At 36.4% G+C, this 26,922-nt stretch overlaps 1 protein-coding gene across 1 annotated transcript in view; it reads right to left on the bottom strand.

Moving 5' to 3' along the window:
* Nucleotides 1-26,922, bottom strand: part of Ttd14 (TRPL translocation defect 14) — a 172,354-nt gene that overhangs the window by 64,850 nt on the left and 80,582 nt on the right. The window lies entirely within an intron of this gene.

The raw sequence follows: 26,922 nt of genomic DNA, 5'->3' as shown, positions 1-26,922 counted from the left end.
CGATCGATATTTATAATTGTTTAGAGGCGCACGTGTTCTAACAAATGGTACACATCCGAGTGTAAATAATAGCAGCAAAAATGATTTGCAAATTTTATCATTTACTAGTCAGCAGACGTTGTCCTGCCCGGAAATTTACTTTTCCTCATTTGGGTATGTTTCATCCACAACCCCTTTTCCTATAAGGGAATTTACGGCTAAGTGCACTTGAATTATAAAACCCCGTCACCGAGATATTTTAAAAGAAGAATTGAAATAAAAATACAAATAGAAAAGATGCTAGTACTGAATTATTAAAATTTATTAAAAAAAAATGTAAGGCGCGATAACCTCCGAAGAGATCTAAGGCCGAGCTATTAAATAATTAATAAATTTTTGCCCGGTGTTTCGGATTTTATGGTCAATGTTACTATATAAAATGTAACTATACAAATGTAGTTTAAACAAGTAAAGACGGGACCTTTCATGAATGGGGCTGAACAATAAACTTATCCCGTTCTTAATCTCCAAATAATCGGATGTATAAGATAAGAAATATATAGTGAACAGATGTACATACCTAAACGACTTTAAAGATAAATATAAAATAAAAACAAGTAAGGAAGGCTAAGTTCGGGTGTAACCGAACATTACATACTCAGCTGAGAGCTTTGGAGACAAAATAAGGGAAAATCACCATTTAGCAAAATGAACCTAAGGTAACCCTGGAATGTGTTTGTATGACATGTGTATCAAATGAAAGGTGTTAATGATTATTTAAAACGTAGTGGGCCTTAGTTATATAGTTGGACGCCTTTTCGAGATATCGCAATAAGGATGGACCAGGGGTGACTCTAGAATGTGTTTGTACGATATGGGTATCAAATTAAAAGTATTAATGAGGGTTTTAAAAGGTAGTAGCCTTTAGTTGTATATGTGAAGGCGTTTTCGAGATATCAACCAAAATGTTGGACCAGGGTGACCCAGAACATCTTCTGTCCGGTACCGCTAATTTATTTATATATGTCATACCACGAACAGTATTCCTGCCAAGATTCCAAGGGCTTTTCAATTCGCTCTGCAGAACTTTTTCATTTTCTTCTACTTAATATGGTAGGTGTCACACCCATTTTACAAAGTTTTTTTTTTTAAGTTATATTTTGCGTCAAAAAACCAATCCAATCACCATGTTTCATCCTTTTTTCGTATTTGGTATAGAATTATGGAATTTTTTTCATTTTTCGAAATTTTCGATATCGAAAAAGTGGGCGTGGTCATAGTCGGATTTCGCCCATTTTTAATACCAAGATAAAGTGAGCTCAGATAAGTACGTGAACTATGTTTAGTAAAGATACATCGATTTGTGCTCAAGTTATCGTGTTAACGGCCGAGCGGAAGGACGGACGGTCGACTGTGTATAAAAACTGGGCGTGGCTTCAACCGATTTCGCTCATTTTCACAGAAAACAGTTATCGTCATAGAATCTATGTCCCTACCAAATTTCACAAGAATTGGTAAATTTTTGTTCGACTTATGGCATTAAAAGTATTCTGGACGAATTAAATGAAAAAGGGCGGAGTTACGCCCATTTTGAAATTTTCTTTTATCTTTGTATTTTGTTGCACCATATCATTACTGTAGTCGAATGTTGACATAATTTACTTTTATACTGTAAAGATATTAAATTTTTTGTTAAAATTTGACTTAAAAAAATTTTTTTTTAAAAGTGGGCGTGTTCGTCATCCGATTTCGCTAATTTTTATTTAGCACGCATATAGTAATAGGAGTAACGTGCCTACCAAATTTGATCATGATATCTTCAACGACTGCCAAATTACAGCTTGCAAAACTTTTAAATTACCTTCTTTTAAAAGTGGGCGGTGCCACGCCCATTGTCCAAAATTTTTCTAATTTTTTATTTTGCGCCATAAGGTCAACGCACCTACCAAGTTTCATCGCTTTATCCGTCTTTGGTAATGAATTATCGCACTTTTTCGGTTTTTCGAAATTTTCGATATCGAAAAAGTGGGCGTGGTTGTAGTCCGATTTCGTTCATTTTAAATAGCGATCTGAGATGAGCGCCCAGGAATCTACATACCTAATTTCATCAAGATACCTCAAAATTTACTCAAGTTCTCGTGTTTACAGACGGACGGGCGGACGGACGGACGGACATGGCTAAATGAATTTCTTTTTTCACCCCGATCATTTTGATATATAGAAGTCTATATCTATCTCGATTAGTTTATGCCGTTACGGATTACCGTTATGCAAACAAAGTTAAAATAGGTAGGTACTAGAGTTGTGCTTTTTCGTTCATTTGAGAGATTCGAATCCTTCGTTCTTTTTCTGATGAACGAACAAGTTGTTCTTTTTGTTCATCTGTTCTTTTTTTTTCAAGCAAATTTGTTCACTGCTGCTCGCACCCGCGAAAAAAGCCAACAAGTATAGATGGGGGTGTGTATGCAGCAATGCTTTGTTTAGGTATATTTAAATGTGTTATGAATAAATAAGTTTATAATATATATATGTATAATTAACTTCAAAAAAAGTTACAAATTTCGGAAGATCCAGGAAATTGAAAGAGTACAGACACAAATTGTAAATATGAACTTTTCAAGTTCAATAAATGTAATAATTAGTTTCTTACAAAACATGTTTTTCAAAAATAGTCCATATATATATTGTTGTAGCAGTGCCACACAGAAAGATGGCCAGACATATCTTTAGTGTAAGTGGCATCATCGACATTCGTGCTCACTGTGAATTTCTTCGTATGTATGTATGAATTTACAATGTTCGCGAACGAGAAGATAGAAAGAATAACATTAGATAAAACGAACATTAGATAAAAGAACAAATGAACTAAAAGAACAAATAGAACCGAAATCGAAGATCTAGTTCACTTGTTCAGTTGAGAGACCCGGTCAATTGAACAAGTTCAGAACGAAACGACCCAACTCTAGTAGGAACTTTGTGTGAGGATGCAAAGTTTCAGGTTTTTTGTGGTCTGCATGTAAAAACTATGACTACGAATCACGTATTTCAACAACATATGACGTAAACGTAATTATTTGATGAAATTTGTTGAAATTTGAAGCTTCTAGCCGTAAAAAAGGGGCAAAAATGACAGTGTATATGGGGTATATAATATATATACCACCGATCTCTATGATTTTTCAGACAACAATATATGCTATATACGTAAACAATTGGTGAAATTTTAAGATTCTAGCTGTTAAAATGGGGCCGAAATTGCGCAAAGTTTCTTATCTGAACAATCGGTTGTATTAGATATGTATATACTATGTATACCACCGATCTCTATGATTTTTTCAGACAACAATATATACTATATACGTAAGCATTTGGTGAAATTTGAAGCTTCTAGCTGTTAAAATGGGGCTGAAATTGGAACAAAAAAAATATATATATACTATATATATCATCATATATATATTATATATATCACCGATCTCTATGATTTTTTCACACAACAATATATACTATATACGTTAGCGGTTGGTGAAATTTTAAGCTTCTACCTGTCAAAATGGGGCAGAAATTGCGCAAAGTTTCTTATCTGAACAATCGGTTGTATGAGTTATATACTGTAACGAATTTACTTGCAAATCTTCTTATTTGCCCTTTTGCTAGGTTCGTATCGCTAAACTTTTGAATAAATAACTCCAATATTGAATAATGGAAAAATGGCCTTTATTGAAGTACTTCACAATAACACTCAAACTGTGCAACGAAGAGCTTAATAACCAAACTGATAGCTTAAATGAAACTCTACTATTCAAAATAATACTGCTATTGCTCGCTAGATATCGTCTTAGTCGTAACTGCTTGACAACTCAAATCAAACTGAATTCCAGCGCCTCTACAATTGTCGCCTTTTATACTCTTTGATTTCAACCTTCGCATCTTCTAGGCGCTTCCAGAATCTACTAGTCCAGTAGCTCTCAAACTTTTCAGCTGTAACTACAATTGCACAATTTTATAGTTTTTCTCATTGCATACTTATAGGAGTATCTCAGATATATGCATGTATTTGTGCATTGACTCTCCGCTGCTCGTATACGTACATGGTACATAAATATAGACGCAGTTATTGTTTCGTTCATGTAGATACATAATGATTGATCTATGGATGTGAATTCACGTCACTGCTTAGCATCGGCTTAGAGACATCAGCACCCCTTAGTGTTGCTAATATTCGTAACAATATGTAATACCACAAACAGTATTCCTGTCATGATTCCAAGGGCTTTGGATTTCAGAACTTTTTCATTTTCTTCTACTTAATATGGTAGATGTCACACCCATTTTACAAAGTTTTTTCTAAAATTATATTTTTCAATTATTATTACCCACGTTTCATCCCTTTTTTCGTATTTGGTATAGAGTTATGGCATTTTTTTCATTTTTCGAAATTTTCGATATCCCCCTTCAATGCCACGAACAGTGCAGCAACTTTATCTTCCGCATTCCAGTTGTTCACTGCTGCGGTCTCCTCCAATTGTAGCTTAAGGACCTGGAAAGGAACAGAACCGTCAAAGGATGGTGTTTTTACCTTTGGATTACTAGTTGAAACTGCTGGGCGATTTAGTTGCAACTGCTCGATACGTCCTCTCAAAGTATCGACCTCGGCCTCGATTTTTTCTTCAAACTGTAAAATTTTTGTGTCTTGCGCCTCCAACTTCGAGGAAATACGTCCTTCTTGCTCTTCCAGTTGAGCAGAGATCTGCGATGATATCTGACCTGAAATTTGAGCCGACATTTCGGATATCCGTGCCTCTTGTGCTTCAATCTTCGCTGTTATACGGTTCTCCTGCGATTCCAGCTGAGATGACATTTGCGACGACATTTCGGATATACGCGTTTCTTGTGCTTCCATCTTCGATGTAATCTGTGTCGACATTTCTGGCATACGCGTTTCTTGTGCTTCAATCTTCGATGTTATTCGTGTCTCTTGGGATTCCAACTGTGATGACATATACGTTTTCTGTTCTTCCATCTTGGATATTAAACGTGTCTCCTGCGATTCCAGCTGAGATGCCACTGTCGATGTTTGAGCAGTTATTGCAGCCAATATCATGTTCAAGTCTGTGCTCGTAGCTGTCTGCGATGTTTCGTTTTTCTCTTCAATTTTTGTTGTTGTTTCGTCCCCATCAGGATAAAAGACAAACTCGTCCACATCAATTCCTTGCGACTCCATTACCTCTCGTAGCCGTGCTTGAAGTTCGATCTTATTGCCGGTTGTATTTAATTCACGGTTCTCCAACTCCTTTTTCAGTTGCTGGATCTTCAATTCACTGAACTTTGCCATGTCCAAGTTGTATTCCCAATCTTCGGAATTTATTCAACAATTCCTCTTCTGACACCAATTGTAACGAATTTACTGTAACTCCGCTTATTTTCAACTTGCTTCTTACGTTCGTATCCCTAAACTGTTGAATAAATAACTCCAATATTGAATAATGGAAAAATGGCCTTTATTGAAGCACTTCACAATAACACTCAAACTGTGCAACGAATAGCTTAATAACCAAACTGATAGCTTAAATGAAACTCTACTATTCAAAATAATACTGCTATTGCTCGCTAGATATTGTCTTAGTCGTAACTGCTTGACAACTCAAATCAAACTGAATTCCAGCGCCTCTGCAATTGTCGCCTTTTATACTCTTTGATTTCAACCTTCGCATCTTCTAGGCGCTTCCAGAATCTACTAGTCCAGTAGCTCTCAAACTTCTCAGCTGTAACTACAATTGCACAATTTTATAGTTTTTCTCATTGCATACTTATAGGAGTATCTCAGATATATGCATGTATTTGTGCATTGACTCTCCGCTGCTCGTATACGTACATGGTACATATATGTAGACGCAGTTATTGTTTCGTTTGTGTAGATACATGATGATTGAATTATTGATGTGCATTCACGTCACTGCTTAGCATCGGATTAGAGCTGGCAGCACTCCTTAGTTTTGCTAATATTCGTAACAATACTATATATACCACCGATCTCTATGATTTTTTCAGACAACAATATATGCTATACGTAAGCATTTGGTAAAATTTGAAGCTTCTAGCTTTTAAAATGGGGCTGAAATTGCGAAAATATATATATATACTATATATACTATATATATACTCTATATATATACTATATATATATACTATATATACTATATATATATACTATATATACAACAAAATGATCTATATACGAAAGTATATGGTGAAGTTTGAAGCTTCAATCTTATAAATTGAGGAAGATATGACCAAAATCCTCTTTTTCTGAAAAATCGGTTGTATGGAGGATATATGCTATAGTGGTCCGATCCGGCCGGTTCCCACAAATGTCTAATCGGACACCCAAATACACCCGCTCACCAAATTTTATCAAGATATCTACAAAATTGAGGGACTAGCTTGCATATGCATACAAACAGACAGACGGACATGGCTAAATCAACTCAGCTCTTCATCCTGATTATTTCGGTATACTTAATGGTGGGTCTATCTATTTTCCTTTAAGGACTTACAATTTTGGGATTCGTGACGAAATTAATATACCATTTCATTTTCATGAAAGGTATAAAAAAAAAAACTAAAAAAAAAAAACGGTGCCATTTTAGTATCTAAAATCCACTTATGTTTGTTTGTTTAATGGCGTGTTCAATTTATACTTATTATTAAGAATACATGAGCTTAACACCGGCTTATAATAATGGAATATTCAATTATAATGTTTTTTTAAAAGAAACTGAAAAGAAAGAAAGAAATATTTACTGGCATATTGCGATGGTACCATTTCGAAAACCAAAAGTTAATCATCATCAGGCAATTTCGTAATGTTATCAAAAGTTTTATAGAGATTCGAACCGCGAATCACACGGGGAAACTGCAGTTGCCTTAACCACTATCTATGCTGCTTGTATTTGTTTCCTTGCTTAATTCAGTTTATCTCTTTTCTACACTAACAACACAATTGTCTCTATATTAATTTGTGTGTATGTAGATTTGTTTTTGTAAAGTTTCTTTTTCGTTGCGAATACGAAGCTTTCCACTTAGGTATTTGATGTGGATAGCACCGTAGTAAAGAGGTTCGTGTCTCCGCTATTACGCACAACCAGGGACGGAAAATAATAATTATTTTTTTTTTCGGAGTCGAAAAAGTCCTGGTCAAAAAATTGTCCTACGTGAAAATGTTTGAGTTCCCAGGTATCCCTATAGCAATATCATGTCGAATCAGACATCCTTTTTATTTTTCGAACTTTTTCCATAAAAGTCCACATATAAAAGTAAAATTTGTATTTTTATTTTTTGAGTCCGATAGAACTAGTTAAACTCGGACTTTTAAAAATAAAAGCTTCGAAATAAAAGTTAAATCAAGACTTTTATTTTTTAAGGCCGAAATAAAAGTCCCGCTTGATAACAAAGTAACGGCTTATCCAAATTAAAAAAATTTGGTACCATTCGATTCTCCTGGATTCCTAAAATTTAAACCCTTATTGACTTAAATATCGTAGTATAAATTGTGAACTTGCAGTGGAGTTTTGCAATAAATTTCGTTCCAATTAGTTGTATTATTAGAGTGAAAATTGGTAAACCGCATTCTGCTACGATAGGAAAGCTTTCCAAAAAAAGAAATGGTCTGTAGCCACGTCTCTTTCTGTATATAGAAATTTCCGCACAGAACATGCAATATTTGAGTATCTAAAGAAGCCACGTTATTTAAATTTGGCACGTAAATTACTGACATTGAATGTAGTTGATCCACATAATTTTTTTGGACAATGGGCGTGGCACTAACTACTTTCCAAATAAGATTTTTTTGACTTTCAAGTGCGACAACTCGTACAAACTTTGAGCAATATTTTTGCAAATTGGTAAGCGAACTTCATATTTGTATTTGTCCATACCGACGAAAAAAGTTTTAAAATCGAATTAAAGTCACACCCACTTGTATATAAAAATATCAAAACTGGCTACTTGAATTCATTGCTAAGTACGTGAATATGTCGGAGTTATTTCGGGACTATTGCGGGATCATTTGGGGATCCTTCCGGTATCACCCTGCAAAAATCGTTGGATCATGTGGACATGCATGCATGGAGTACTCGCGATTTTTGCAGGGCATTCCTGGATGACTTTCGGGATCCCGTCAGGGTCATTTCGGGATCATTTGGGGATCCTTCCGGCATCATTTCTGGATAGTTTTCCGGATCCGTCCGGGATTCCGTGAGAATTATTTCGGGACTTTTTCGGGAGTATTCCGGGATCATTTATGGATGGTTTTCGGCATCGCGTCGGGTTTATTTCGGTATCATTTGGGAACTTCCGGTATAATTTCTGGATGGTTTTCGGGATCCCGTTAGGGTAATTTCGGTACTTTTCCGGGACTATTTCGGGATGATTTTGGGGACCTTCCAGCATAATTCCTGGATAGTTTTCGGGATTTCTCCGGGATCATTTCGGGACTATGGGCTTCAAAACTGAATACTCAAAACCACCTTACACAAAATTCTAAATAAGAAGTATTTACATTTTTATGAAGACTTTTAAAAACTTCTTGAATTTTTCACATTTTTCGAAAACGTTTTCGCTAAAATTTAAATAAGAATAAATAAACGCATACAAAGTAGCAAATCATTTTTGCTGCTATTTTGTTGTTCACAGCCGTAGGTACATACAGTTGTAATTGTTGTTAATCAATACAAAATGAATTAAACTATATCATTTACGCACATACGTATTACATTTGAATGTATATTAGACTGGGTCGAAAAAAAGTTGCCAATATCCGCCCTAAATTTTAAGATTATGTTGAGAGGGTTTCGAAAAACAAAATACAGCCGAAAAGGTACGTCCGACTTTTAAAATTGATATGTCATTATTTTGGCCTTGAGAAGCTTCACTTTTCTAATGTCCTTTAAGCTATGAATTCGTTTTCATAGTCGATTAGGTCAGCTAACAACAGCAGGAACGTTACTCCTATTACTATATGTGTGCTAAATAAAAATTAGCAAAATCGGATAACGAACCCGCCCACTTTTTAAAAAAAAATAATTTTAAAAGTCGAATTTTAACAAAAAATTTAATATCTTTACAGTATATAAGTAAAAGATGTCAACATTCAACTCCAGTAATGGTGCAACAAAATACACAAATAAAAGAAAATTTCAAAATGGTCGTGGCTCCGCCATTTTTCATTTAATTTGTCTAGAATACTTTTAATGCCATAAATCGAACAAAAATTTACCAATCCTTGTGAAATTTGGTAAGGGCATAGCTTCTATGACAGTAACTGTTTTCTGTGAAAATGGGCGAAATCGGTTGAAGCCACGCTCAGTGTTTATACACAGTCGACCGTCTGCCCTTCCGCTCGGCTGTTAACACGATAACTTGGCCAAAAATCGATATATCTTTACTAAACTTAGTTCACGTACTTATCTGAACTCACTTGATCTTGGGATTAAAAATGGGCGAAATCCGACTATGATCACGCCCACTTTTTCGATATCGAAAATTTCGAAAAATGAAAAAAATGCCATAACTCTATACCAAATACGAAAAAAGGGATGAAACATGGGTAATAATAATTGAAAAATATAATTTTAGAAAAAACTTTGTAAAATGGGTGTGACATCTACCATATTAAGTAGAAGAAAATGAAAAAGTTCTGAAATCCAAAGCCCTTGGAATCATGACAGGAATACTGTTTGTGGTATTACATATTGTTACGAATATTAGCAACACTAAGGGGTGCTGCTGTCTCTAAGCCGATGCTAAGCAGTGACGTGAATTCACATCCATAGATCAATCATTATGTATCTACATAAACGAAACAATAATTGCGTCTACAAATATGTACCATGTACGTATACGAGCAGCGGAGAGTTAATGCACAAACACATGCATATATCTGAGATACTCCTATAAGTATGCAATGAGAAAAACTATAAAATTGTGCAATTGTAGTTACAGCTGAGAAGTTTGAGAGCTGCTGGACTAGTAGATTCTGGAAGCGCCTAGAAGATGCGAAGGTTGAAATCAAAGAGTATAAAAGGCGGCAATTGTAGAGGCGCTGGAATTCAGTTTGAGTTGTCAAGCAGTTTCGACTAAGACGCTATCTAGCGAGCAAGAGCAGTATAATTTGTATAGTAGAGTTTCATTTGAGCTATCAATCAGTTTGGTTATTAAGCAAGCTATTCGTTGCACAGTTTGAGTGTTATTGTTAAGTACTTTAATAAAGGCCATTTTGCATTATTACAAATTGGAGTTATTTATTCAACAGTTTAGTGATTCGAACTTAGCAGAGGATTGCAAATAAGAGGATTTGCAAGTAAATTCGTTACAATTGGTGTCAGAAGAGGAATTGTTGAATAAATTTCGAAGACTTCGAATACAACGTAGACATGCCAAAGTTAAGTGAATTGAAGATACAGCAACTGAAGAAGAAGTTTGAGAGCCGTAGATTGAATACAACCGGCATTAAACTAGAACTTCAGGAACGACTACGACAGGCAATGGAATTAGAAGTAATTGACGTGGAAGAGTATGACTTTTATCTTGATGGCGAGGAAACAACAAAAATGGAAGAGACAGTTACGCAGACAGTTACGAGCACAGACTTGAACATGATTTTGGCTGCAATATCTGCTCAAACATCGACAGTGGCTTCTCAACTGGAATCGCAAGAGACACGTTTAACATCCAAGCTGGAATCACAGGAGACACGTATAACATCTAAGATAGAAACACAGTTAGAAGAACAGAAGACATATATGGCTGAGCAGTTGAAGGCACAAGAATCTCGCATATCTTTGCAACTGTCAAAACAGGAAGCAAGGGTATCATCAAAACTGGAAGCGCAGGATGCAAAAATCGCTCAATTTCGGGCAGAAGTCGATGATTTGAAAGGTGGTATGGAGCGGTTACAACTAAATCGCCCAGCTGTTTCAGCAAGCAATCCGAAGGTAAAGACACCATCCTTGTGACGGTTCTGTTCCTTTCCAGGTCTTCAAGCTACAGTTTGAGAAGACCGCAGCAGTGAACAACTGGAATGCGGAAGATAAAGTTGCTGCACTGTTCGTGGCATTGAAGGGGCCAGCAGCCGAAATCCTATAGACGATTCCCGAAGGAGAGCGGTACAACTACGAAACATTGATGAGCGCTTTAGAGAGACGTTATGGAAGCGAGCATAGAAAACAGATATACCAGATTGTTGATGAAGTTATATTGGGAGTGGATTTCTTGGTTGATTGTGTTGCTTAATTGAATAATAAGAATATATATTATAAAATATTATTTTTATAAATGATTTGACATATATTTACCTTATTTTGGCTATTTTATTTTGTGAATCAAATGTGACTCCTGAACGTAGCAAAAACAATTTTGTTTACCACGTTCAATGAGTCACATGTGAACATATAGGACCATAAGAAATAATTTAAGTTTTCGAATCACAATAACGTTAAATTGATATATAAATGTCAAAAGCGTGTATTAGTGTGCTTCTTTGTTTAATTGAAGTTAGAAGTATATACAAAAATTGAAGAAAATGAGAAAAAGGTATCAGAAAAAAAATTTCGAAATTTTCTTTCATTTTCCTAAAGTTTAGGTCTTTTGATATATGCTCACATAGAATTCACAAATATATAACACCACGTTCATCCATGAAAGCGTCTTTAAGTTGTATATAGAAATGAGTCACATGTGACGCATTAACTTATTTCAATACGCTATTGTGAGTCACATATGACTCATTGGACAGGAAAGTTGTCAAACTTCGGACGTCAAATAACCAAGTTACAATGAAAAAACCTTTTCGGCTGTATTTCGATGGATCAAAAAAAAAAACATTTTTTTCCCGAAACCCTCTCAACATAATCTTTAAATTTAGGGGCGGACATTAGCAACTTTTCTTTTTTGTATGGGGACCAACCCAGTCTAATGTATATTTGTCATTAAAAAATGAACATGTGATATTTAACGTTATTTAAAACAAAAATCTCCCCATTATTAACAAAAAATTTAGAGAGGACTATCAACACGTCGGTGCCCACCTACTGCCCACTGCAGGTTCTCGGTTCAAGTGCCGCAAAAAGCCACATAAAAATGATGTACATTGGAAAACTTTAGAAAAGTATTTATCTAAACGGGGTCGCCCCTCGGAAGTAATTCGGAAAATACTGCTAGTGTATTTCCGCCATAAAAAGCTTCCCAGCGAAAACTCATCTGCCTTGTAGTTGCTGTTCGGATTCGGGATAAAACATGTAGGTCCCGTCCCGCAAATTTGTAGCAAACATTAAAAACAGAGAAATGTTTAACTTGTTCAGGAAAACCAAAATGTTTTAACTTCGAGAACATTCGAATTTGTAGAAAACTTGACTTATCATTTCATTCACCCTACGTGTGAAATTGGTTTTAGACTTTATGCATTCAATTAAGTTAGCAATAGAAGCCTAGACATATTCTTTATCACCTACCTTACCTGCCACATACACAAAATTAACGCTTATTTCAAACATTTAAGATTTTTTCTTTAGTATGTATGTTTACTAATGTGTTCAATTACTCAAATTAAAAAGAATTCATGAGCTTAACACCTGTTAATTATACTTATTATTCTATTATTATTTGTTTTTTAGGGAAGAACAGAATGAAACATTTACTACCACACTGCAATGGTACCGTTTCGGAATCCCCACGTAATCATCGTCAGGTATTAAGTTAGGTTGGATTGGCCGGCCTGTGAGAACCTCAAATAAACTGAATGAGTCCGTAGTGTTACCAGAAGTTTGTTTAACGACCAAACTGAATCCCCACTTCCAAAAAATCAGCACTTAAGTTAACAAATAACTACGTCTCTTGGCAAATACTAGAAGCTTTCTAGGACATATGCCCTTATATGTAATACTCCTATATTGCTACAAAGGCTAGGTACATTCCCAAACATCAGAGTGCCGATATATTGCTGTTTAAACGTTTTTGCTTTTGTATTCAATAATCGAATGTACCTATATTTTAATTTTTTCTTGTCACACTTAGGCTGCTACCATGATGAAATAATAAAGGTGAGTTATTGCTAAATTTTTCGTGCAAATTTCTTCAAAAAATGAAGTTGCCTGCAAAATTATGTCTATAATCTTTTGGGGAATACAAAGTTACGTTTATGTTTATGTCTAAAAAATCCTGGTAGCGGCCATAGGACTTAAGCCACTTGCTGCTTCTAGATCTGACAGCTGTATCACACCTAATAGCTGGCAAGCGCAGGCACGAGTACATAACGTGATCGATCGTTTCCTCCTCCAGCCCAGGGAGCGCAGGGCACGAGCACAGAACGTGCTTGATCGTTTCCTCCTCCAGCCCGCACTTCCTACATCTGCTATCACTGACCAAGCCTAATTTAAAGGCATGTGACGCCAGAAGGCAGTTTCCAGTCAGAATATCCGTCATGAGTCTACAGTCCTCTCTTTTTAATGATAGAAGCAACTTTGTTAGTCTAAGGTTGTAAGACCTACACATAATCTTTGACACTTTACAGCCCTACGCAAGCTTCAAGGAATGCGCCCTTTTAGCTAGTTCATCCGCTTTTGCGGCCACCGTGGTGTGATGGTAGCGTACGGGGTCGCCCCTCGGTAGTGTTTGGCTAGCACTCCGAGTGTATTTCTGCCATGAAAAGCTCTCAGTGAAAACTCATCTGCCGTTCGGAGTCGGCATAAAACAAGTAGGTCCCGTCCGGCCAATTTGTAGGAAAAATTAAAAAGGAACACGACGCAAATTGGAAGAGTAGCTCGGCCTAAAATCTCTTCGGAGGTTATCGCGCCTTGCATAAATCTTTTTTATTTTATCCGTTTTTTCATTCCCATCTATTCCCATATGCTCTGGGACCCAATATAGATGTAAGCTTCTCCCTCTCCCGATTCTCTCCAGGGACTGCTTACACTCTAACACGCATTTAGATGCTGTGCTATGCGAGATTATTGCCTTAATTGCTGCTTGACTATCAATATAAAAGTTAACACGATTGCAGCTTAAGCTATTCTCTCCCAGGGTTTCTACTGCTTTGGTTACGGCTACTACTTTCCGCTTGGAAAACGCTACAGTAGTCCAGCAGCCTGTAGGATCTGCTTATTTCCAGATCAGCACAGTATGGCGCAGACCCTACTCCTTCCACTACTTTGGAACCATCTGTGTACACATGTATCGCCTCGTCCGCCATTTTTATTATATATTTGTGTAAGTTCTTTTTTAATCCAGAAGCCTAATTAAAAAAGAAAATTAGAATCTAATTCCATTTAAGTATGATAAATGATATCGACTTTTAATTACCCTGATTGTAATGTATCCATTAGACCGCCCACAGAATGTATGGAATTTGCAAAAGTTTCAAATTTCGTCGCTCCAACAGGAATTTCTGACAGATTTGGTATAAAAAACAACATCCCTGCAAAAATTGGACACCTGTAGTGAAAAAATTCCATGTGGAATTGACCTAAAGGCTGAAAATGCATCAAAAATGGAGTAAAGCTTTTATGGCTAATATCTCCTAAACAATAGGGCCCGCTCTTCAATTTTATGAGTTATCGGAATAGGTTTGGGAAGCATTTCCCAATCATGTCCACAAAGAAAATCCGAGGTACAACCTCGGGCCATAGTGGCATACAGAAAAAAAAATTAAAAACAGTTTTTGTTTTCAGTTTAAAATCATCCAACCTTTGCAAAAATGCATATAAATTTAAAAAAATTCAAATGAAATGAACCAAAGCTAATTATATTGCAATTATTTTTAGTAGCCGCTAAAAGACAAAGTCCTCCAAAGGACATTTGCAGGTGAAATATTTACATGGAGGATTTATTCCTGATTGCATTCTACATATGTATGTAAGTCTCTATATGGATATCGGTTCCTTAACCAATTGTTTAGGAGATATTGAATACATACAAATGTAATGTAATTAGACGAGTAGATGTGAAACTACTTTCATGCTTTCTTTAATAAATGTTTGAAGGTAATGGAAACTACCCATCTATGATACACTATATTGTGAAAGAAAAGGGACAAAATTAAAAATGTTCAATATTTGTACAAATCAAAATTAAGTTGATAAAAATAGACCTAGACAAGTAGCTGGCCATAAACAAACACTGACTAAAATTTGTTTTAATGACAATTTTACTGGCCGCAGCACTCCCCTGCCCCAACGAGATTAAGTATTGAAAAATGCCCTTCTATGTTGTATTTATACATGCAGTTTATCTACGTTTTTGCATATACATGTGCAACAATAACCTCGACCTTAGCACAATGAAAACTCACTGGATTATAGTCTTAAAATTTTCGTGGCTTTTCTGCAATTGCCACATGACATGCGACATTTCGTTTAATCAAGTATTGACACGCGCTCTTAAGAAAGCATCAACCATTTAGTGCCTTTAACTTTAATTCAAAATAATGAAATCGAAAGACATTAAATAATAAACAAAACGCAGGACGACCAGCGAAAACATATAATACACACAAAATGTTAAGTGTATTTAAGGAATGTAAGGGGCATTCCACAGTTGGTACGGGACTAATTGTATGTATTTTTTCAATTTTCCACCTTAACTAAAGAAAAAATATAACTTTTTCAGACAAACTATTTAGTGTAGGTATTAATATTGTGTGGTGCATGTCTAAATAAAATAAATAGAAACCTGCCTTTGAAATATCTGTATATGCGTGTAAAGAAACCAAATTAAGTAAACATTTTCAACAAAAAAAGCACCGGATTTCGTGGTTATAGTAAGTCAGGTGAAATTTCAGGAAAACTAATAATATTTGAAAGAAATCCAAAACTTCATTTGGTAGTACTTGTATCAAGGTTTCTTCATAAACAAAATTTAGTAATTTTATACGAAAAAAATTCAGTTTATAAATTTTGATTTTCTCATATTCTATATAGAAAGCTTTATGCAGTGATTACCTAAAGCTAAGGTTGAACTGGCCGGTCAACAAGGACTTCCCATAGACTGAATGTGTCCATAGTGTTAGCAGAATTTTTTGACGACCTACCGGAAACCCCCCCCCCCCCCTCTTAGGCATCAGGACTTATGGTATAGAATAACTCCGTCCTCTTCGTAATACTAAGATTTTTCTAGGACCTAGCTTAATTGCTTCTTCGAGATCTGGCAACTATGCAGCCCTTTGTAACTGGAGCCTTGACCTAGCGAGTGAAGGACACTAACACAGAACGTGCTCAAATTTTTCTTCCTGTAACTCGCACTTCCTACATCTGCTGTTACCGACCAGGCCTACCTTATAAGTATTTGACACCAGAAGACAGTGTCCAATTTGTATGACCATAGTGAGCCTTAAGTCTTGTCTCTTAAGATATATGAGCAACATTCTGAGTCTAACCTCGTAGGATTTGCACATGATCTTAGAAATTTTGCAGCCCCGCCCTTTTATCCACGTTTTCTGCTCGATGGATCATATGCAAATCCTGTCTCCATTTGATTTCTCCCAAACGGGTGGGGACGTTTACCCTTTATCCAGTCTACTCTAGTCTTTTATGGCCGGGAATCTAGAATAGGTGTATGGTTCAGCTTTAGCGAAGTCTCTCCAATGCTTCCTGGTGTGCAACATTTCTTGATGAAATAGGTTGGGATCATTGCCTTGATCGTCGCATGACTATCAATATATATATTGAAGCGACGGCAGCTTAATCACGCTTCCTTCAGAATTTCTGTTGCTTTCTTCACGGCCGACATTTCGGCCTGAAAGGCACAGCAGTGATCTGGCAGCTTGTAGGATCAACTTATTTCTGGATCGAACAACAGACCCGACCACTACCATTACTTTGGAACCATCGGTATACACGTGTTTGGTATGTTCTGCCATTTCCGCACCCTTGTACCATGTTGTCCGTTCGCCTTACATTTAATGGCGCTATACTTTTGTGGCCAAACGGCCTAGACTCAAGCTACTCCGAGGCCATTAGCCTTGTTACAGTGACTAGTGCTATATTTTTGGCCATTAGGTCTGTAGGTGGGAAGTGCAGAATTGCGGGGTTTCAGGGCTCCCGGTATGCTTATCATTGATAATCTGCATACCCCCTCAAGTTTTTGGGTATACGGACTTCTTTATATGGCTGTCCACCAAACTAGGACCCCATTATTATTATTGTAACGAATATTAGCAGCACTAAGGGATACTATCATCTCTAAGCCGATGCTAAGCAGTGACTTGTATGCACATACATAATTCAATCATTATGTCTACACATACGTACATACACGCAGCGGAGAAGCAACGTACAACCACGTGCATAAATCTGAGATACTCCCGAAAGTATGCAATGGTTGTGCAAGTGTCGCTCACACATACAAACACATCCAGATATCTTATCTGAGATGCTCCCAAAAGTATACAATTATAATTGTGTTCACACATACACGCGCATATGAGAAGCTATAAACATAGTAATTTTATAGCTGATGGCCAACTAGTAGATTCTGGAAATGGAAGCGCCTAGAAGATGCGAACGAGAAATCACAGGGTATAAAAGGCCGCAACAGTAGAGGCACGACAATCAGTTTCATTTAAGCAAGCTATTGGTTGTGAAGTATCAGTGTATTGTGAAGTACTTTAATAAAGGCCATTTTGCATTATTGAATATTGGAGTTATTTATTCAACAGTTTAGCGATACGAACGTTAGCAGAAGATTTGGAATAAGAGGAATTGCAGTAAATTCGTTACAATTGGTGTCAGAAGAGGAATTGTTGAATAAATTTCAGAGTTGCAGAGCACAACAAGTACATGGCGAAGTTAAGTGAATTAAGGATCCAGCAACTGAAAAAGGAGTTGGAGAACCGTGGATTGAATACAACCGGCAATAAGATCAAACTTCAAGCACGGCTACGAGAAGTATTAGAGTTGGAAGGATGTGGAAGAGCCAGCGACTAAAGTGGAAGAAAATATAGAGACTCCGAATCCATTGGCAAATGTTGACACTAACGCGATACTAGCAGTGTTGAACCAAATGTCACCTCAACTGGAAGAACAGAAAACGTATATGTCATCACAGATGGAATCCCAGGAGAACCGTATAACGTCCAAGATTGCAGCACAAGAAACACGTATTTCAGAAATGTTTACACAGATAACATCCAAGATGGAAACTCAACTGGCAGAACAGAAGACAAGTATAGCATCCCAACTGGAATCGGGAGAGACACGTATAACATCCAAGATAGAAGAACAAGAGGAGCGCTTATCATTGCAGGTGGCACAAATGTCTTCGCAGTTAGAAGCACAGGAAGCAAGGGTAACATCAAAGCTGGAAGCGCAGGATGCAAAAATCGCTCAATTTCAGGCAGAAGTCGATGATTTAAAAGGTCGTATGGAGCAGTTGCAACTAAATCGCCCTGCAGTTTCAGCGAGTAATTCAAAGGTAAAGACACCATCCTTTGACGGTTCTGTTCCTTTCCAGGTCTTTAAGCTACAGTTCGAGAAGACCGCAGCAGTGAACAACTGGAATGCTGAAGATAAAGGTGCTGCACTGTATATGGCGTTGAAAGGGCCTGCAGCTGAGATTTTACAAACTATTCCAGAGAGCGAACGGAACTGTTATGAAGCATTGATGGGCGCTCTAGAGAGACGATACGGAACTGAGCATAGGAGACAGATATACCAAATAGAGTTACTGAACCGCTTCCAGAGGCCTGGTGAAACATTGCAAGAGTTTGCGTCGGATGTTGAAAGGTTGGCACATTTAGCGAATGCGGACGCACCCGTGGAATGCACTGAAAGGGTAAAGATTCAGAGCTTTATAAATGGCATACGGGACGCGAAACAAAGCGAGCTACATACGCAAACCCAAAGCCAACATTCGCAGAAACGGTATCACATGCTCTGATTCAGGAAACAGCGTCGCTTCTGTGTAAGCCAGTTTTCAAAGCACGCCGTGTGGAAGTAGAAAGGCCAGAGTGGGTAGACGCAATTTTAGAAGCTTTAAAAGGAACGTAACAGAAGAATAATGGTGCAATCAAACGTTTCAAGTGCGGTAACACAGGTCACATTGCTCGTCATTGCAGCACCGGTCCTGGTAGTTCCAACTTGGGTGGCCGTAAACGCAAAGCTGGAGGAGATAAGCAAGAGCGAGTCAGATGTAAAGATCGAAAACTTGCCCCAGCTATTGAATGTCCTGTGATATCTGTGTCGCAAATTGGAAGGAAATCAAGCAGTGAAGTCTTAATTGGGAAGGTCATGGTTCTACACAAATTCTTTGTAGCGGAGATTATTGATGAAGTCATATTGGGAGTGGACTTCTTAGTTGACCATGACATCAGGATCGACATGCAGAGAAGGACTATGCTTCATAAGAACCAGGATATACCACTTAACTTCAGTATGGAGAAAGGGTTCAGTAGTAATCGAGTACTGGTGGAGAAGACTCGACAAAGACCACGAAATTCAAAGGCAAAGGTTGATGTATCGAATGGGCCAAATAAAGCGAAATCAAAAGTACCTGCGAGAGAAACACTGGCATTGACAAAAACAAATGGACGCACAAAAACGAAGGAACGAATTTTCCAGAAAGAATGCAAGGGTGGTTTCAAGCCAGCGCGCACTACTGTTGTGAAACGTCAAGACGATACTGATGATACAAAGTCAATCCGTCAAGATCAAGCTCTGCGAAGTAGTTCTTCATTGGCCAAACAAGAGAGTGCGAGGGAACGATCCAGGAAAATGAGTAGTAACGCAGGTACGATGAGAACAATAATTCGGAAGGTTTCTTGGAGGGCGATTTGGTACTGCTATACATCCCTCACCGGCAGAAAGGTGTTCCATCCAAATTTCGGTGCAGTTGGGAAGGCCCTACAAAGTTGTGAAGGCCCGTACAAAATTGTGAAGAAGATCAGTGACACCGTCTACCGCATACAAGCCATTGGGAAACCACGAAGTGGTGGAGATGCTAGCAGCGTTTAGATCGAGATATTTGTCTGATCGGGACGATCAGACTTAGGTGTAGGGCAGTGTAACGAATATTAGCAGCACTAAGGGATACTATCATCTCTAAGCCGATGCTAAGCAGTGACTTGTATGCACATCAATAATTTAATTATTATGTCTACACATATGAACATACACTCAGCGGAGAAGCAACGCACAACCACATGCATAAATCTGAGATACTCCCGAAAGTATGCAATGGTTGTGCAAGTGTCGCTCACACATACAAACACATGCAGATATCTTATCTGAGATGCTCCCAAAAGTATGCAATTATAATTGTGCTCACACATACACGCGCATATGAGAAGCTATAAACATAGTAATTTTATAGCTGATGGCCAACTAGTAGATTCTGGAAATGGAAGCACCTAAAAGATGCGTACGAGAAATCACAGGGTATAAAAGGCCGCAACAGTAGAGGCACGACAATCAGTTTCATTTAACAAGCTTTTGGTTGTGAAGTATCAGTGTATTGTGAAGTACTCTAATAAAGGCCATTTTGCATTATTGAATATTGGAGTTATTTATTCAACAGTTTAGCGATACGAACGTTTGCAGAAGATTTGGAATAAAAGGAATTGCAGTAAATTCGTTACATTATTATTATTAGGTCTGGAAGCACTGCGACCTTTATGTAGATCTACTGTGCACAGTGTTGGGCCTGTAAACTGTTTACATTGTTTACAGCAATTGTTTACATGTAAACAATGTAATTGTTTACGTAAACACTTCATTTTTTGCTTTTTTTTGTGAGTCAGAAACAATCTACTACTAATTGAGCATTTTCACTATTTTTCAAACAGTTTTCCAAGCTTGTAAAAAAATAATAAAAAATACGCTTTAATATTTAGTATTTTAATTTTTTTTATTCATTTTCACTGTCTGATTCTTCATTGTTTTGGTCAATTTTAATTTTATAATAAATAAAAAAGTAACTATTTGGACCTTTCAAATCGATCTGTTGGACTTGACAGTTTACAATATAAGTTGAAATGACATATCCTGGTAAATGTTTACAATTGTTTACATTTTTTACAATTGTTTACAATGAAAGTGTAAACAATCCAAAAAATGTTGTAAACGCGCAACCCTGACTGTGCATGACCTTTCGGCCTAATTTTGTATGTGGAGGCTTTTAATGTATCTACCTCTTCAGGCTTTTTACTCCATATCTTATGGGGATTAAGAGTCACACCAACAAGATGGGAGAGAAAAACACCTAAGCCATATTCCTGGTGTTCCAGGGCTATCTCTATATTCATATGACATGCAGTATCGACTGACTTGCTTTTGGTACACCAAAGCATGTTGTGTTGCGGAGAATCATAGTTCATTCATATTCGATTTTATATGTACATACATGCATACATATATGTAGATGGTGAGTGTAGATGACTGGTTCTTCACGCTTTCGATATGAAGACAACTCAAGCCGTTCTTCAAGATTGCGGGACGTGGTTCAGTTTTATGCAATTCAGTTTGTGCTTATTTGGTTTTGTAAACTTTTTTTCTATTTTTTTTTATACCATTTTTTTGCAAACTTTTTTTAACTTGATACATAATAATTTTACATTTTCCTTGGAGCGTTGTAGTGTGGAATATTTAAAATATATTGGCAATAAAAATTAATAAGGACAGCAGTTCGAAAATTAGCGAAAATTTACAATTTTCCATGGAATGCTCGACAAATACATTGAGTGACAGTTGCTCAAAAAAAAAAAAAAACAAAAAACAAAAACAAAGGCACGAGTTGTCAAATTAGCATGAACATTGATTACACAAATAAACAGAAAAGTAAATACACTTAAATCTAATTAAACAAGAACATGAAATTGAAAATTGTTTATTGTATAACGGACAATGAAAGAGATCAGCGTAAAAAGATAGAAAACAGCGGGTATCAATGGTAGGCCTACAAGTGAAGCAAGTTGTTTTTTTAGGAGACGCCCTTGAATAAATTATCTAACCACACAAGATTATCATTTTAATTTGCCCAACGACGTGAAGATGATATATTTTTAGAGTTACCTTGAAAATGTTAGTTTGCAACGGTATACATACACATATGTACATACATATATATGGGAAATTGAATGCTCAACAAAAAAGTTCATGACTAATTTTTCGATAAATTCCCTCATTTAAAAGTTATCCTAAACTAAAGTTGAATTTTTTACGCAGGTGCTTAAGCTTGGAATAACTTTTTAAATTATTGAAAATATATTAATTGAAATTATTGATATTTTCTATTGTGCAAGTCATTATATTAATTCGATACGACATTTTCGAACAAATGACCGTCGGCGATATCGCCGTTAGTCCGAATATTTATCAGCAATCGGGAAGAACCAGGGACGGAAAATAATTATTTTATTTTTTTCGGAGTCGAAAAAGTCCTGGTCAAAAAATTGTCCTAGGTGAAAATGTTTCGAGTTCCCAGGTATCCCTATAGCAATATCATGTCGAACTTTTTCCATAAAAGTCCACATATAAAAGTAAAATTTGTATTTTTATTTTTTAAGTCCGATAGAACTAGTTAAACTCGTACTTTTAAAAATAAAAGTCCCGAAATAAAAATTAAATCAAGACTTTTATTTTTTAAGGTCGAAATAAAAGTCCCGCTTGATAACAAAGCAACGGCTTATCCGAATTAAAAAAATTTGGTACCATTCGATTCTCCTGGATTCCTAAAATTTAAACCCTTATGGACTTTTGAAAATTTCTGTTAATAATACTAGAAAGTTATCATAAACAAACTAGATCGAAAATCTCGTAGTATAAATGGTTAACTTGCAGTGGAGTTTTGCAATAAATTTTGTTCCAATACAACTATTAGAGTGAAAATTGGTAAACCGCATTCTGCTATGATAGGAAAGCTTTCCAAAAAAAGAAATGGTCGTACTCGGTCAGTAGCCACGCCTCTTTCTGTATATACAAATTTCCGCACAGAACATGCAATATTTGAGTATCTAAAGAAGCCACGTTATTTAAATTTTGCACGTAAATTACTAACATTGAATGTAGTTGATCCACATAATTTTTTTGGACAATGGGCGTGGCACTAACTACTTTCCAAATAAGATTTTTTGGACTTTCAAGTGCGATAACTCGTACATACTTTGAGCAATATTTTTGCAAATTGGTAAGCGAACTTCATATTTGTATTTGTACATGCCGACGGAAAAAGTTTTAAAATCGAATTAAAGTCACACCCACTTGTATATAAAAATATCAAAACTGGCTACTTGAATTCATTGCTAAGTACGTGAATATGTCGGAGTTATTTCGGGACTATTGCGGGATCATTTGGGGATCCTTCCGGTATCATTCCTGGATGACTTTCGGGATCACGTCAGGGTCATTTCGGAATTTTTTCGGGATCATTTGGGGATCCTTCCGGCATCATTTCTGGATAGTTTTCGGGATCCGTCCGGGATTCCGTGAGGATTATTTCGGGACTTTTTCGGGAGTATTCCGTGATCATTTATGGATGGTTTTCGGCATCACGTCGGGTTTATTTCGGTATCATTTAGGAACTTCCGGTATAATTTCTGGATGGTTTTCGGGATCCCGTTAGGGTAATTTCGGTACTTTTCCGGGACTATTTCGGGATGATTTTGGGGCCCTTCCGGCATAATTCCCGGATAGTTTTAGGGATTTGTCCGGGATCATTTCGGGACTATTTTGATATTATTTTGGGACCCTTCCGGAATCATTTAAGGACTCTTCGAAACCGGTAGTTCAGCACACATAATTTTTTAAATTATGAGCTTTTATGGCCATGGATTTGCTGCAAATGCCTAATGTTTGTTATTCGTAATTTTGTGCTCTTCTAGTCCTGAGGATGGCTTCAGATTGTAACCGAAATATCGACCAATTATATAAATTAAAATACCACAAAATATATGGTGTTTTATTTATCTTTGCGGCCTTGAGCTCAATAATTAACCAAGAAGTTAAAATTTTGTTTTTAAGTTAAATTAATTGATATGACAGGGGTGAAGGAATTACTATTCATAGAACAAAGGAGTAAAACTACGATTAGCTGAAACAAGAGAGAATTTTTTAGATGAAAATGGTGTTGCTTTTTCGTGTGTTTAGCTGGTTAAAATATTACAAAAAGTGTTTATAGCGAACGAAAAAACTGTGTTAGATATTAAAAATAAAATATACCGAACTTTAATTACGAATAATTTGCAGCAAATCCATGGCCATAAAAGCTCATAATTTAAAAAATCATACGTGCCGAACTACCGGTTTCGAAGAGTCCTTAAATGATTCCGGAAGGGTCCCAAAATAATATCAAAATACTCCCGAAATGATCCCGGACAAATCCCGAAAACTATCCAGGAATTATGCCGAAAGGGCCCCAAAATCATCCCGAAATAGTCCCGGAAAAGTACCGAAATTACCCTAACGGGATCCCGAAAATCATCCAGAAATTATACCGGAAGTTCCCAAATGATACCGAAATAAACCCGACGCGATGCCAAAAACCATCCATAAATGATCCCGGAATACTCCCGAAAAAGTCCCGAAATAATCCTCACGGAATCCCGGACGGATCCCGAAAACTATCCAGAAATGATGCCGGAAGGATCCCCAAATGATCCCGAAAAAATCCCGAAATGACCCTGACGGGATCCCGAAAGTCATCCAGGAATGATACCGGAAGGATCCCCAAATGATCCCGCAATAGTACCGAAAAAACTCCGTCATATTTACGTACTTAGCAATGAATTCAAGTAGCCAGTTTTGATATTTTTATATACAAGTGGGTGTGACTTTAATTCGATTTTAAAACTTTTTCTGTCGGTATGTACAAATACAAATATGAAGTTCGCTTACCAATTTGCAAAAATATTGCTCAAAGTATGTACGAGTTATCGCACTTGAAAGTCCAAAAAATCTTATTTGGAAAGTAGTTAGTGCCACGCCCATTGTCCAAAAAAATTATGTGGATCAACTACATGCAATGTCAGTAATTTACGTGCAAAATTTAAATAACGTGGCTTCTTTAGATACTCAAATATTGCATGTTCGGTGCGGAAATTTCTATATACAGAAAGAGACGTGGCTACTGACCGAGTACGACCATTTCTTTTTTTGGAAAGCTTTCCTATCATAGCAGAATGCGGTTTACCAATTTTCACTCTAGTAGTTGTATTGGAACGAAATTTATTGCAAAACTCCACTGCAAGTTCACCATTTATACTACGAGATTTTCGATCTAGTTTGTTTATGATAACTTTCTAGTATTATTAACAGAAATTTTCAAAAGTCCATAAGGGTTTAAATTTTAGGAATCCAGGAGAATCGAATGGTACCAAATTTTTTTAATTCGGATAAGCCGTTGCTTTGTTATCAAGCGGGACTTTTATTTCGGCCTTAAAAAATAAAAGTCTTGATTTAACTTTTATTTCGGGACTTTTATTTTTAAAAGTCCGAGTTTAACTAGTTCTATCGGACTCAAAATATAAAAATTCGAAAATAATTTTTATCTTGATCCAAATATATTTAAAGTCCCAAGATAATAGTTTTGCAAGGACTTATATTATAAAAGGAATAACAGTTTCAGCCCCTGGGAAGAACTGTTCTCCCAAAGCGAAAGAAATTAAGATCCGAAGGCGACACAGCATTCAGTAATTATTTCGATGGGAATGCAAGTTACTAATGCGTTAAGACAAAAAGTATCGAGGAGGATAGTTTGTTTGTTTTCATGTATGTGTTCCAAATATGAGCCAAATCGGAGCACAAGTACGATTGTTTGAAATATTTCGATCCATGCGCCACCTATCGGAGTTTTTTCTTATTATTGCATTGCCATCGGGTTCTGAACTATATTCCAAGATTCAAGCTTGTAGCTTATCGGTAAGTTACTTGAATTTCAATTACAAAATTCTGTTTGCTACACTGAGTCAAACTAAATAAAACCGTTTAAAAATAACGAGAACGTGAGCACGAACAAAATGTGACGCCTGGCAACGTAAATTTTCGAGAGATATTTAGCTGGCGGTTTGGCACGGTTTCAATAATAAATAAACAAACTTAAAAAGCAAACAATTTTTTTTTCTGGGAAGAAAGAACGAAATTAGAAGAATAAAACCATGAGAAACATACATAGGTATGTAGGTACAAATGTTCATATGTACATTTGTATATGGAGACAATTGACAAATGTCCAACTGACACCTACGCACTGTGGGTATTAAATACCAAAATTTGGAATGGAATTAAAAACACGTTTACAAAATATACACGTTTAAAAGTTTGCGCCTAAATATTAAACCAATCATCGGTCAAAGGAATTTTTTAAACTTTTTTTCACCTTAATTGGAAATCTCTCAATTTGCTACATACCACGTTCTTTAATTTAATTCGCTTTAAAATATAAACATAACTGAGCATTAATTCTGAATTCTCAAAACTGTATTAAAATAAGTCCCGAAAACGAAAACTTGTATAGACTTATGGTTTAAATAAAACCGAAAGTTTAAACTTACTGCTGAAAATCTAAAAATTTCAAATTTTGGTTTTGAAAAGTGCTGCAAGTCATATAATCGTTTTCACAATATTTGGTTATATGCACATATGAAGGCTTGTGATATGTTTTGTTACACAGAGGAACGTCGGCTTAAAACTAGGCCACCGGCCATTTTTTATACCCGCTGTACTTGTAAACAGGGTATTATAACTTTGATTGGATAACGGTTGGTTGTACAGGTATAAAGGAATCGAGACAGATATAGACTTCCATATATCAAAATCATCAGTAGCGAAAAAAAATTTTTATTGAGCCATGTCCGTCCGTCTGTCGGTCTGCCCGTTAACACGATAACTTGAGTAAATATTGAGATATCTTCTCCAAATTTGGTACACGAGCTTATATGGACCCAGAATAGATTGGTATTGAAAA

Source organism: Eurosta solidaginis, chromosome 3, assembly GCF_040869045.1.
Source record: "Eurosta solidaginis isolate ZX-2024a chromosome 3, ASM4086904v1, whole genome shotgun sequence".
Classification (NCBI taxonomy): Eukaryota; Metazoa; Arthropoda; class Insecta; order Diptera; family Tephritidae; genus Eurosta; species Eurosta solidaginis.
Note: the sequence above shows the minus strand (reverse complement) of the source record. Positions and strands in the feature narration are given on the sequence as shown.